This window comes from Lampetra planeri, chromosome 11, assembly GCF_965212315.1.
Source record: "Lampetra planeri chromosome 11, kcLamPlan1.2.h2, whole genome shotgun sequence".
In the NCBI taxonomy this organism is placed as follows: domain Eukaryota; kingdom Metazoa; phylum Chordata; class Hyperoartia; order Petromyzontiformes; family Petromyzontidae; genus Lampetra; species Lampetra planeri.
This window is the reverse complement of record NC_136117.1, coordinates 4,023,816-4,037,515: the sequence shown is the minus strand read 5'-3', so window position 1 is coordinate 4,037,515 and position 13,700 is coordinate 4,023,816. Positions and strand designations below refer to the sequence as shown.

Here is a 13,700-nt window from a genome sequence, read left to right as displayed (position 1 = left end):
GAATGATTAGAAACCACGATTCGTTTGCTTTCCAATTGCTTCAGGAAAGGAGGTTCAGACGAGGCCCAAGGTTAATAACAACCCTGCGAGAAACGCACAATGAAAGAAACACGGCGTTTAAGTCCAACATACAAAACACGAGATGCACTCAAGAATATCTAAATGTATTGTTTCGGTCTTTCGGTAAAGTCACGTAGATAGAACGATAAAACAAAATATTGTTCTATCTACGTGAGTTTACCGAAAGACCCAAAGAATATGAATTCCTGCAGTCACGAAAGCTTAAAGTCAAGATCTAAATGTGTTTAGTTTGTTGTCCTTCCCCCCGAAACCTCCGATTAGCACGGTTGGCTACGCGCGGTGTGAAAGACGTTCAACATACAGACATACAAACCATGCCGCTTTAAACGAAGCACAAGTTAAGTAACATTTTTGTTTTACAATGAACATTAACGATAGATGTGAACGATGAAATCGATGTTCATGCTCCGTATTGAGGTACAACTCAACGTTGTCAACAGTTGTATGCAATTGACCTCTTACAGCTGCCCGTGTGAATCTCCAACCAAAACATCAAAACCGGGAGATGTCACGTTCAACGTTCGTCTCTATCGGTGACTTCGAGCGCAGTGAATGAAATTCCACATTCCTTATAACAGGGGTAGTCTATTCTTCAAGACAACAATATTCCCACAGAGATGATGTGGTGAGTTGACCAACCAAACCAGGGTTTGAACTCGTAACCTTCCACCTGCAAGTCGAGCGTTCTCACCACGGTGTCACGTGACCAAATAGACGATATATTATCGTTAAAAAATAACTAAAACTTGTTTTTCTTGCTTGGAAAACAAATTTATAAACAACAAATTGTCAAAAAAACTAATTCCCAGTGCAGTTGAGATTTTAAACTTAGAATTATTAATGCGCCGTTTGTTTGCTTGTCAATACAGTATTCCCAATTGCAGAATTGTTTATTTGTCTTTACGCTAAGTATTGTTGATGCGTGGTTTCTTTCCCCCTTTCAGCTTTCCAATTATTGTTGTTTTATTTATTTTGTTTATTTGATTCCCCGGTGCCAAATTGTATTTTTTTCCCCGTTTCAGAAAGCCCGTTGTTTTTGCCACCAAGCAGCGCAGATTTTTTTCCCCAGTTTCCTTTGCAAAAGAGAGGCTCCTCTGCCTAAATCCGCTCCAAACCAAGATCATAATTTAAAAAAAACAACGCACTTTGTATTTATTCATTAATTTAAGCGATTCAAGCAATTCTCATCGGGGCAGGATCGTACCGCGAGGAAAATCTGACGCATTTAAAGCACTTGCCTCGAATGATTGTGGCTGCCTCCTAGCTCTACCTGACCACAGCAAAAAGCTTTAGGGTCACTTTTGATGCAGGTCCTAACCGTTCTACCATTCGTCAACCTGCTGTTATAGTATGGACAGCTGTGCCATTAGGACTAATGCTGGCCTCAAAATCCGTCACCACTTCTTAAGTGTTTCCCTCTTTATCCACACGTGTCGGTCGGGCCCAGGGTACAGACTGTTACAGCCAGGGCTGAATTTTTTCATGGGATATTTTTCAGAGCTCAACCCTGGATAACTCTGGCTGGCTTGCAGCTCTGCTTGGAATTTCGACCGTCAACTGAGATGGACACGGCAACGTCCTTCGCTTTCATATTCATCCCACTTCAGTGAGTGGTTGCGGTGCCACCAGGAATGGATCTCTCACGGCAGGAGTTTGGTACGCGGGCGATCGTCTGACTAGGGTGGCCACGGTAACAATTTGGGCTCCTCCTCACGGCCCACTTGTGGAGCAATTGCTCAAGTTAAATCTGGCAGGTTGAACCCTGGCACTCCACTGCTCGGGAGTCAGTTACCAGGTTGCAAAATCGGTGACGTTTGCAGTCAACCAGGAGGTGCGCCATCAAGAGGCAGGGCTGTCATCGGTTTGTAGGGTTTGGAGTGTATGCCAGTAGGGGAAGCGGGATTTAATGTGTGCATCTGGGGGTTTTGAGGTCCTTTGTCAGCGGGAGTGCTTCGTTGGCTGACAGCCGGTGGTGCTCTTGGAGGAGAATGTGTTCCCTGCGGACGTGTGGAGGTTCAATGTGGGCTCGTACCATGAAGCCACTCAAGCTGTGTCGGTCCCACGCTCGTGACACACCACGTGCGTGATTGCACTACACGCCGTGGCCGGCGGTGGTGACTACGTGCACCTGTGGTCCAGTACAGTGGAGAAGAGCGTTGATGGGCCGTACTAAATGTTGCAAATCTCCCTTACTGTGCGTGGGTGTCGAGGAGAAGGCGGCACAGCAAGTGCGGACTAATCTCCATCTATCCCATATGCATGGGGTGGATGGTTGCTCCCTCGCTCGAGTGGTTATTCCACAGGTACTCCGGTTTCCTCCCACACGTATTAATTTGCTGAAAATAGTTTAATCTATGCGTGCGTGCTTGTTTAAAAGGCAACGTAGAAATTAAATAATTTCCACACTCAAAGGAACTTTGTGCAGAACTCATCGCCATTGGCGACCTTGAGCCAGCAGTGTTAACTCCACGTAACCATGCCGAGGACGTGTCTATCGTCAAGGAGCACAAAGTATCTACACGCAAACTCCGGTCATCCTCACAGCGGCTTCTGGCTAGCCATCGAACAAAGATGGTCACTGAATCGCGTGCTTACAGATGCGCCTTTGCGGCCGTCTGGAACACTCTTCCTTCCGATATTCAGAAGCAAATGGAGCTATGTACTGTTAAAATCTAGATTTAAAACTAATTTCTTTGGAACTGATTTTTGTGTTTAGTTTACTCTCCTTCCCCCCGTACCTCCAATTAGCACGGTTGGTGACAACTTAGCGCTCACGTAAAAATTATATTTTGCAGTGTACAGGTAGTCCCCGACTTACGATGGAGATGCGTTACGACGACCCCATCGTAAGTCGAAAATATCGTAAGTCGAAAATGGCCTAGCCTAACCAGGAGTCTTAAAGAATGGTGATAATTTAGCAAAACAAAGCAATTTACAGTACCGTACTGTATAAACTATATGCGTACAGTACATCCCGGCAGCGTCCCAACATACAGTATTGTACCTCGTACGCTGCTGCGTTTGCCTGCCGCGCAAAATTTAAAATATTTTACAATTTTTTCATATTTTCTATCGCCATCGTAAGATCGAAATATCGTAAGTCGGACCGTCGGGGACTACCTGGACAGTATTATGGGAATATTGACATCGGTGTGAACAAACAACCAACAGAAGATGTCTAAACGCAGGGAAATGTGACATCACGGTAACGTATTCATGGCTCTTTCGGTAAAGTCACGTATTGCAACACAAGCAATCATCATCACCTGATGATGATTGCTGCTTGTGTTGCAATCGAAACGTTGTGAGAATTGTATTGTTCAATTTTTATTATTTCATTACTTCCCTTCTACTTGACTTTACCGAAAGAACCAAGAATATGAATCCCTGCAGTTACGAAAGCTTTAAATCGAAATTTAATCACTGCAACAATTGCAACACCCTCAATGTCAGAGAATGGCTCGGAGGAGGCAGGAGGAGTCGCAGGCAAGCAGCGAGTGAGCCGGTTCCAAATACCCTCAAATTCTGCTGCCCTCGGTGTGTTAAGGCAGCGGAGGCCAACCGGCGTCTGCCAAGCCACGTGCGGCTCTTTAATCCACCCACACGCGGATCTATCGAAGGGGCATAATGTAGAACGTACTCCTATCACAGGAGCAAAGAATAATGAAGGTCTCCAGTGCTGTGCTGCAAACTCTCAATATATACACGCTTACGTAACGCTTGGCTCTTTGCAGAAATCACCGGAACTCTTTGGCTCTCGGGGTGATAGAGTTTGGACACACCTGATTTAAGGTGTTTTTTGGCAATTACTAAGCGATTCGTAATTTGTTTCTGCGGGGTTAGATCGTCGTGAAGGTATAATTAGATTTTTTTACTCGAACCCTCCACCACCCGACAGAGCCGATCGAATCAAGGTGTCACGTCTCGGGCAAACACTTGACCTGGTTTATTGTCGAGAAGCAGCACCACACCACGGCGCCGTCAGACGTTGTGCTGGAGATTCACGCCCACCACCGTCGTCGTCAGGTGTTATCAAGAGTACGGAGCGTGCGAGCTTGTAGCGATTTCGATGGAATCGCTGTAATTTGTGAGGAGGAAAAAAAAGCGGACTTGGGCAGGACGATCCGCTCGAAGGGAAGATGATTATCGATTGCCTAAGAAATCAATGACGGCAGTGTGGCGGAGCCAAGGAAAGGAACGTGTCCCTCCGAGGAGACGGAGCGGTGAAATTAGCTCGCGTGCCCGTGCTGGGTGCATTGCTGCACCGCGGGATGCCGACAGACGTTGGCGACTCAGGAAGGCCTTCGTCCAAGCGGGTGATTGAGCGCGGTTGATAATCACGACGATGATGATGATGACGAATTAGGATTTGAGAATGCTGCCACGTTCTGGAGATGGCGACGGCTGACTCAACATCAGACTCAGTACTGCGGACCAGCGATAACATGTTGTTTGCAAGCAGCTAACTTAAAACGACTGTCACTGGAAGGTTGATGTGTTTTGATTGCTCTGCGGTGATAGCGAGAATGCCCTTCCAACAAACTTGAAAATGATTGATACCGCTGTGACATGAAGAGAAGGCTTAAAGGCTCCCGTGTTTATACAGAAAGAAACTGCCACATGGTAAATTGCCAATTATCTGAATTTGACATCCCAGAGTAAATTGTGGTTTATAATACACGCGATGGACAATGATTATGATAATGACCTTTCTAATACTGAGAAAACAAAGACATAGAAGCGGTGGAGGTTTTCAGACATGAGGCTTTCACGACCCCCCTCGAGGAATACTCTCAAAGGCACCGAACGATCGTGCAAATCCACAGCTTCGCTTACACGAGCCTTTGACCTCGCGAATCCACTTCTTGTGATTTAAAAGCAAAAAAACATCATCTGGAATTTGAAACTGCCAGCTGAGCCGCTGAGAGGATTTCTCCTCGTGACAATCGAAAACTTGAGCGAGACAACGGTAAAGGCGCAGCCCTGCAGGTGTTTTATTTTTTGTGTCATGGCACTGCTGGCGGAAGGTCCTTTGCTATAATTAGCATGATGTCCGTGTGTACGCTGAGCTTCTTTCGCGCCGCGCGTGGTCAACCACGCTAATCGGAGGTGCGAGGTGGGAAAACAAACCGAACATGAAATCATTCCACCGTATGTTGATGAACTATTAATTACCGAACCAACAGTCGGTGCTGCATATTCTCAGAGTAACATGATCCATCATAACCTACATGAAGCTCCCTCTGGTCTTCGCTCCAAGTGATGAAATCACCTTTACTCCGTTTAAGACCGAAACAGGAGGACTTCTACACAATTCTGGCTATCGCCTGATGAAGCTGGTCGCTGTAATCACCAGCGGAACGTCATACTCGAATTGTAAATGGTGCGGGTTTAGTCTCCAACACGCAGCCGGTGTGCTGAAGTCGTAACTAATCGGTGCGTTTTGTTTCTCGTGACAAACCTCACTAATTGGCTGTATCTGGTGGTGGCAGGTTAAACGAAGTATTTATATTTTCTCTCGCGCCATCTTCAGCATTTTTTCTTGCTTTGGTTGTTCCACTTGATGAAGATTGCTTGTGTTCTGATCAAAACATCGTGATTTGTTTTATATAATTTCTACCTACTTGACTTTACCGAAAGAACCAAAGAGTATATTTACGTGATCTAAACAAAACAAAAAAACCTTTATCGCAAGAGAGAACCCCATTGTATTCGTCCACAATGGACGGGCTATTCTGTAAGAGGTGGGGGTACCCACACTTTACCCCACCGCACGTGACCTGCCGATCGACTACCCTGTGCTTCCCATTTTACGCCGACGAATGGACAAGAGGTGGTGGTGGTGGTGGAGGAGGGATTTAAGAAGCTCGCTCTGTTGCTTCGACTGCAGCGCCGGGAGATCGAATTGGCGGCCTCTGGATTTCGCTTCAAAATTCACGTTACACCATGGCGGCAGGGGAACAAGAGTGGAGCGTGAAGTAAAATCGATGGACACAGCTAAAGGGGTAGTAGCATGGTGGGCAGTCGTGTAGTCACGACCGTTGGACACAGGGCCAGCGGAATCGTTAGCACTTCATCAGGCGCTGCGACACTCCGAACCTGCAGGCTTGTGAGGTAGCCAGTAAACTTCTCGCCGCACAACTCGAAGGCTACTGGCCTACGGATACAAATGTTGAAAATTGCGTGGCTCTAAAATAAAAATAAAAAAGCCACGTAGAAAATGCTCAGTATGAGGACCTGGCCAAAAAATATTTTTCTCGTGAAAAAGTATCGAGATTCGAATAATCTTTCTCGGAGAAAGTAAAAAAGAGTCCAGGCGTGTTGATGCGTAAAGTAGCGTGAGATGGTGCACGCCCGGTGGCGGAGGCCAGGAGCGAGCTTTTAAGTCCGTATGGCGAGGTAGGTTCTCTCACTTTTTCCATATCTATCATGTCTTTACTCAAAGGCATTGGCGATCGTGGCCTTGTTCAAATTGCTGATGTACTTAATTCGCTGTCTTCCCCTGCTTCTTGTGGTGCCCAGAGTTGTCTTAGTCAAAACATTATCCTCAGTCTCTTGTTTTCTCATTTCATGTCAAAGAAATCTGACTAGCCTTTCTCTAATTATTCTTATGTATTTTATTTGTGGTACCTGCTGTCCGTGATGCATGTATATCACTCATCCTGGATGCCCATGAAACGTTTAATAACCTACAGTGCTCTCCAGAGCTCCCAATAGTGGAGGCCATTCCAACAGCAGTGCTGTGAACAAGCAATTGCAGCGCTGCGCCTTCACCACGTTTAATGGTGGGGTCCAGTCTCCACTTCGGGCTGATGATGTTAATTTCCCGCGCAGCGCGAGACATTTCATTGACCCACCTATAATTATGACGAGGGGCTGAGTTAACTCTCAACGTGAGAGTTTACATTTGCTGATTATAAACTGAGCACTTTTCCCAGGGTCATGTGGAGAGTTCATGGACGTGAAGGCAGCGTTGAGCACAGCTCTGAACAGTGCTGAGCCCTCTCTTGTTTCTGACATCAGCTCTGAGTAATATCTGCACTGGCCCTCACAACCACACTGACCAGCAGAGTCGCGTGCGGTCAAACAGGCCCCGTGAGAACATGGCAGCGGATCAATAAAGGGTTGTAAATTATTTCCATTGTCAACATCGTGCCTATTAAAGGAGGGAAACGGCGATGAATCGGGGGGCCAGCGCAACGGATCGCGCCTCCGCGTTTCAGCAGCGGGCGCAGCATCATCAGCACGAGCAGCGAAGTCGAGGAACCTCTTCTCCCCCGCTGCGGATTGACAATGACTGGCCCGGGCTGATGGATGTTTACGAAGAATGCAATTAGCGCCGACAAAGGACGCTTCGACCGGCGAACACACAACAAGGACTCCGCGTCCTTTTTGTGTGAGTGTGTGTATATCTGTAGGCGGTGGCCGTGGTGGTGGAGAAGAAGGAGGAGGTGGTGGTTGTGGGTGGGTGGGGGGAGAGAGGCGCTGTCACCCGCGTGGGAGACGGGAGGAGCTGCCGGCCACCACCGGGGCAGCGTTGTGAGCGCGGCGTGGACGACACAAAGAGGACGACACAAAGAGGACGACACAAAAAGGACGACACAAAAAAAAGAGCCACGGCGGTGGCGGTGGGGGGTGGGGGGAAAGGGCACCAGCTGCCCTCGCGCGAGGCGGCGGCTCTTCGTGCGGCTCGAGAGCGTGGCGACACGCGCCGCATCCCGCGTCCTCCGCCCGCCCGCCCGCCCGCCCGCGTTAACGCGCCCAAGCCGCCCCACGCCATCTGTATTCATGAGTGGAAGGTGCTGCCGAGCGAGGCGGAGCGCTAAAACCCGTGGGCATCGCAGACTCGGCGCCCCGTGGCGCTCTCCATCACCGGCGCGGCGCTCGCATTTCCCCGCCGCGCGCTTCGCTTTTCACTCACGGGCACGGGGCGCGGTCGGAAAGTATTGAGAATTTGGGTTTTTTATTTTTGGGGATCTCTTTTGTCGTCGTCGGGGGCTGGGTTTTGGCGTGCCGTTTTAGAGATCCGCGCCGAGTCGATGCGGTTCCACGCATTGGACGGCGCGTCCCGTGTCCAGGTGGCAAGTGGGGAAGACCCCCCACGTCCTAATAGCGGAAGGTGGCAACCCCCAGAGGTTGACCGCATGTGGATGTCTCACAAGTGACGAGTGCTGGGTTTAGTCCAAAGGGCTCCGTGTGTCGCTGAGTTGACCCCCGGCTGGGATTTTGAGCTCGCGACCTTGAGAACGTGAGCCGAGTGCCCTGCTAATGGCAGCATAGCCATGGTGTTGTACGTCAGCTTACTAAAAATGTCATGATGTTAAAATGAACACGTATAAGAATAGGTGTTACCCTTTCTGGCAATGACACATTATTGGCAAGGGAGGTCCCAAAAACACACGTGTAAAGGAAGTACGTCTTTAACCAATTATGCTGATTTTACATTTTTCCAGAGAAGGTTTTTAATTTAAGCCTCGCTGACAGTAACAGTTTGCAGAGTTACATTTTTTTTGGTTTACAGGTCTTCACGAAATGCATTGGCCAGGTCGCAATTGGGATACACTGACTCATCAATTAAAATTCGATCTCATGCTCACGATAAGTTGCCCTATGTCCTTATTTTAGGAATAGATCACTCTACCAAATTTCGGTTCCATTATTCAACTCAGTAGTTAGAAAGAAGAGGCCCACGTCTTGTCCCATGCGTGCTGCCGGACATTAATAAGCAGTCGATTGCAATTTTTAGTTGATTAATCCACTTAGGTGACTAATAATCTGCTCATTTATATTTAGTTTGTTGTCCTTTCCGCGCACCTCAGATTATTAGCACGGTTGGCTACGTACGGTGCGCGAAAGAAGTTCAACATACACATACATAATCGCAGCGCTACATAATGATGAAAACATTAGGCATCGACGGCTGTGTCAAAAGAATAATAATCTCGCAAATAAAATTGTGAGCACGGATCGTGGTGACAATTTACTGAATTGTGGATCGACAATCTCCTGTCCCGCATCTCATGGGATACGAGGAGCGTTTCGCCCTCACAAGGGTTTCACCAGCAGGCCATGCTCAGGTGTGGCCTGCTGTGAGTGTACATACATCGCACAATATTTATCAACGTAGGCGAAGATGCAGTGAGATTCATTTTGCAAGTGTAACATCTGAACGTAAATATTTCGGGGACAGTTTTCATCTCACGCAACTCACAGTTGTATATGTGACGTGAACTTTTTTTTAGAATAATTAATAAAAGTGTCTTTCTACTCTGAAGAAGCATTGTCACCCACTGGCCACGAGCCAGCAATAGAAATTCCACATTCCCAACGGCTTTGGCCATTCTCTGCACAGGATGACCACGACTTCTCACAACGTGGCATCACGGGGTGCATTGCGTGTCGAGCGCTCTGCCAACGGTCACATGACATCAATGTCACGGGCGAGTTAATCAACAGAAAATTATTGCTTTCTCAACATGTTCTAATTTGAAAAGAGAGGCAAATTAAAAACTGAGCGATTTTTGTGCGAGTTGCAACGGCCAGACTTCACGATCATTTTTCATTAAAATATAAATAAATATGTGTTTTTTTAAGCCGACTTTATAAACGCTGATTTAAAAAAAAACGAGATGAAGGCGGTAATGCAGTAAATCTCGGCATTAATGAATGTGCAGTCCCCCCCCCCCTGCTGTGGTGGGAGGATTGCATTCAATTACCCCGATGCAATTATCACGCACGCAGGTGAAGAAGACATCAACAAACCGAGGCCGCGCGAATAACACATCGCGTCTCGGCCGACGCTTAGCTTTGTGTACATCGCTGCCCCAATTACCTTGATGCTGGAAATTACGCACGTGCGCCAGGCTACGGATGAGCCGGGGCGAGGCGTTTACGCGGCGGCTACGTGGGTAGACGTTTCATCAGGAAGTCTGCGCGCATAATTTGCCATTCACGTGCTATTCTTTCCCTCCCCACCCATCCGCAAAGCGAACGGGGGGACTCAATAACGCGAGGCCAGCGCTCAACCCGTTCGCGCTGCCGCACGTGCACCTCCGCAGAACCCTTGGCTCATCCACCGCTCGATGCGGACGATGCTCACGCTGGCTATTCGAGCACACGACATACGCCGATTCGGTACGAACCGCTGACTTTGCCGCCACTGGCCCCACGCAGCGCTGCCCCCCGCGGTGCGCGACACTTGCTTTTCACTCTGGTGGTCACCAATCGAAGCACCGTGCAAGCTCCAACCTGCTTGGATTCTGGGGATCTAATGGGATCAGGCGCATTCGACGTCACTCGGTCTCAAGCCGGTCAAATCCGCCGCTGCGTCCCGCAGCCAAGGATATGATGTTTCTTTTCAACATATGTACCTATATCGGCTGTGTGTTACGGGCTAGCGAATTACAAAGTGAAACTTTCTTAATAATACGTTTAAAAAAGAGAAGACCAGATGCTCTCAGAAACGTCACTTTCAGGCGCACCACCATAGCGCCTTCAATTACTTTTGGGCCGTCACTGAGAGCGATGAGGCTGTGGGCTTTAGGCCCCGTGGACCTGCGTCCCATAGCATAGCGCCCTTATGGGGGGGGGGGGGGGCGAGCGGATATCACAGCCAGCCAACAGATGGAGTCATTTCACCCCAGTTCACATGGGGCAGCCACCCCCATCACCCCAGCAGCTACATCGAGATGCTGCTGCGTGGTGGCGGGGCCATCCCACGGTCGACCGTTAAGTCCGGAGCATGCGCGTGCGTGCGGGGGATTTCGAATCCGTTTAATGGTGGCACGACGGCGTTATCTCGCTGGTGGGGCCAGGAGCCGCGTGAATTCACGGGCGAATTGGCGAGTTTCGATTCACGTCGTTCATTAACCGCGTAGGGGGCGGGGGGGGGTTTGGGCGCTGTTGTGCTGGGCGGCTCTCCGGTATGTTCGGCACGGCGTCCAACGTTTTGCGTTCTTTGTGCCGGGAGCTTTTCAGGAACTTTCTTCAGGAAGAAGTTCCCAACCAGCACGTGGAGTGAGCGATTGAAAAAAAAAGAAACGCTCTCTTGTGAGGTGTTTCGATGATAAATCATCGCCTGTGACCATGACGAGGTTTTTAGACACTAGCCTGACAGATCAGACTCTGATGGGAGACTTTAGGTGATTGACAGGGTGACTATATGATGGGAATGCTTATTTGGTTGACAGGTCTCTGATGGAGTTTTGTTTTTTCGTACAACAGGCTGACAAAATGCTTTCTGCGGAATTTCAAATGGAATCAACCAATGTCATGCATTTCTTCCTTTAAATAACGCTTTTATGTTTAACACAATGCTTTAAAAATGCTAATACCAGTTGTGTTTATTGCTTTTAAACATTATTACCCTTGATAAGCGGCAGCGAGTGCCATGTGTGCAGCGTGTGAGTGGGGTGTGAATCGTGTGTGTGTGAATAGTGTGAATGATGTGAATTATGTGAACAGTGTGTGTGTGTGAATAGTGTGTGTGTGAATAGTGTGTGTGTGTGTGTGAATTATGTGAATGATGTGAATAGTGTGTGTGTGAATGATGTGAATGATGTGAATAGTGTGATTAGTCTGTGTGTGTGTGAGCACTTCATTAAGCTCAATAATGGGCTTCAAGTCAGCTCGAAGCGCAGCCTGTTTAAGTTTGCGAAAGCCTTACAATTGCATCTTTAATTTGCTGAAACTTTGTGTTTCTACCTTGCGGTGGGACTTGGCAGTAACGGGATGTCAACTGTGAAGGCCTGTCAGCCAAAAGGTTAAACGTTCATGTTCTTTTCGTCAAGGCAAGCATGTTTTTATATTTTTTTTTTATTTTACATACACACTGCAATTTATTTGATGTGTCGAAACGGCAGTTTGCTTTGATTACGCACTCACAAGTTCCGCAACACATCTTGTACGGCCCTGTCAAATACCTCTGATGTAGTTCTTGTCCATAGCATCCTCAAGTCCCACAACTGCGTAACTAACGAAATCATAAGGAATCAAGTACATATCTCACTGCAAGTGCCATAGCATTCCCTACGGCCTTTTGGACCAATGTGTTCCAAGATAATTTCATTAAATGGGAAACTATCTGGACTGGTTTTGACGCTCCGAGTCTTAAACTTGATTTGAAGCTTTCGTGACTGCAGGAATTACTCGTCGCTTATTTCGGTAAAGTCACGTAGAAAGAAAATAAATTATATAATAGAATACGACGTTTCGATTGCAACAAAAGCAACCTTCATCAGGTAGAACTAAATTTGAGAGAGAGACAAAACACAGACACGGAGACACACAGAGAGAGAGAGAGACACACAACATAGACACACAAACACAAGCAGAGAGAGACAACACAGAGACACAGAGAGAGACACACAACAGACACACAGACAGACACACAAGCAGAGAGAGACAACACAGAGACACACAGAGAGAGACACAAGCAGAGAGAGACAACACAGAGACACACAGAGAGAGACACACAAGATAGACACACAGAGACGCAATTTTCTTCTTACGTGACTTTACCGAAAGAACCAAAGAGTAATTTCTGCAATCACGAAAGCCTAAAATCAAGTTTGAACCACCTCTACGGGGAGGATGTAAGTTGTTTTATCTCTCTCTGTGTGTCTGAGGATGTAAGTCTGTGTGTCTCTGTGTGTCAAATTTCACACTTAACTTCTAATTTTAGCAATCTTTGGAGATCGTAATCAACCAGGCTATGCGTTAACTGTGTGTTAGCCGACTCTCTGTGTTGCATTACATTACATTTCCAAAAGATTTGCTAAATTTTGTTTTCTCAAACTATTTCTCTCTCTAAAATTTACCAGGCTCTCATAGGGCCATTCGGTCTTCTTTCCCTCGGTCGCTTCGGGGTGGATTCATTGACATGCTAATTTATCTGCTCCAGCAGCTGCCCCAGCAGACCAACCTCTCCCTCTCTCTGCCCCCCCCCCTCTCTCTATTTAAGGCCTCGACACAGAGGCATTGGGTCTCTGTGTGTGTATGTTGTGTGTCTCTCTCTGTGTGTTTGTGTTGTCTCTCTCTCTGCTTGTGTGTCTGTCTGTGTGTCTCTGTGTCTGTGTTTTGTCTCTCTCTCAAACGTAGTTCTACCTGATGACGGTTGCTTGTGTTGCAATCGAAACGTCGTATTCTATTATTTTATTTATTTTATTCTTACAAGAACCAAAGAGTAAGCTCTGAGTCTCATCAGCAGAAATAGGCCTGCTACACAACCGTTGCTGAATTTAACACGCGGAGGCTGATATAATGAGGTAGTTAACATCTCGCCACGGTGGCGAGATGTTAACTATGTCAACCTGTATACAGGAGGTCGTGGGTTCGATCCTGACCCTGATGCCTGTATATTTGGAGTTTGCATGTTCTCCCCGTGGTCACAAGGAGTTTTCTTCAGGTCCTCTGTTTATTCCCTCCACATTTAAAATCCACACGCGTTTAGAGTATTTAGCTGCTATACATTTGCACATGGTAAGCTACTTCGTTGAGCTATCGTTTAACTTCATCAATTGGTCGTGTTGGGTGGAGGAGGGTATACGACACACATCTTTACTCACGTGGTCTAACCCAGCAATCACTTGTGAATCGTAACTGTTGCGGAATTGCCAGTT

At 47.4% G+C, this 13,700-nt stretch overlaps 1 protein-coding gene across 1 annotated transcript in view; it reads right to left on the bottom strand.

The window, feature by feature from the left end:
- The window catches only part of LOC144721221 (dynein axonemal heavy chain 3-like), an 814,808-nt gene that overhangs the window by 655,744 nt on the left and 145,364 nt on the right, over positions 1 to 13,700 (bottom strand). The window lies entirely within an intron of this gene.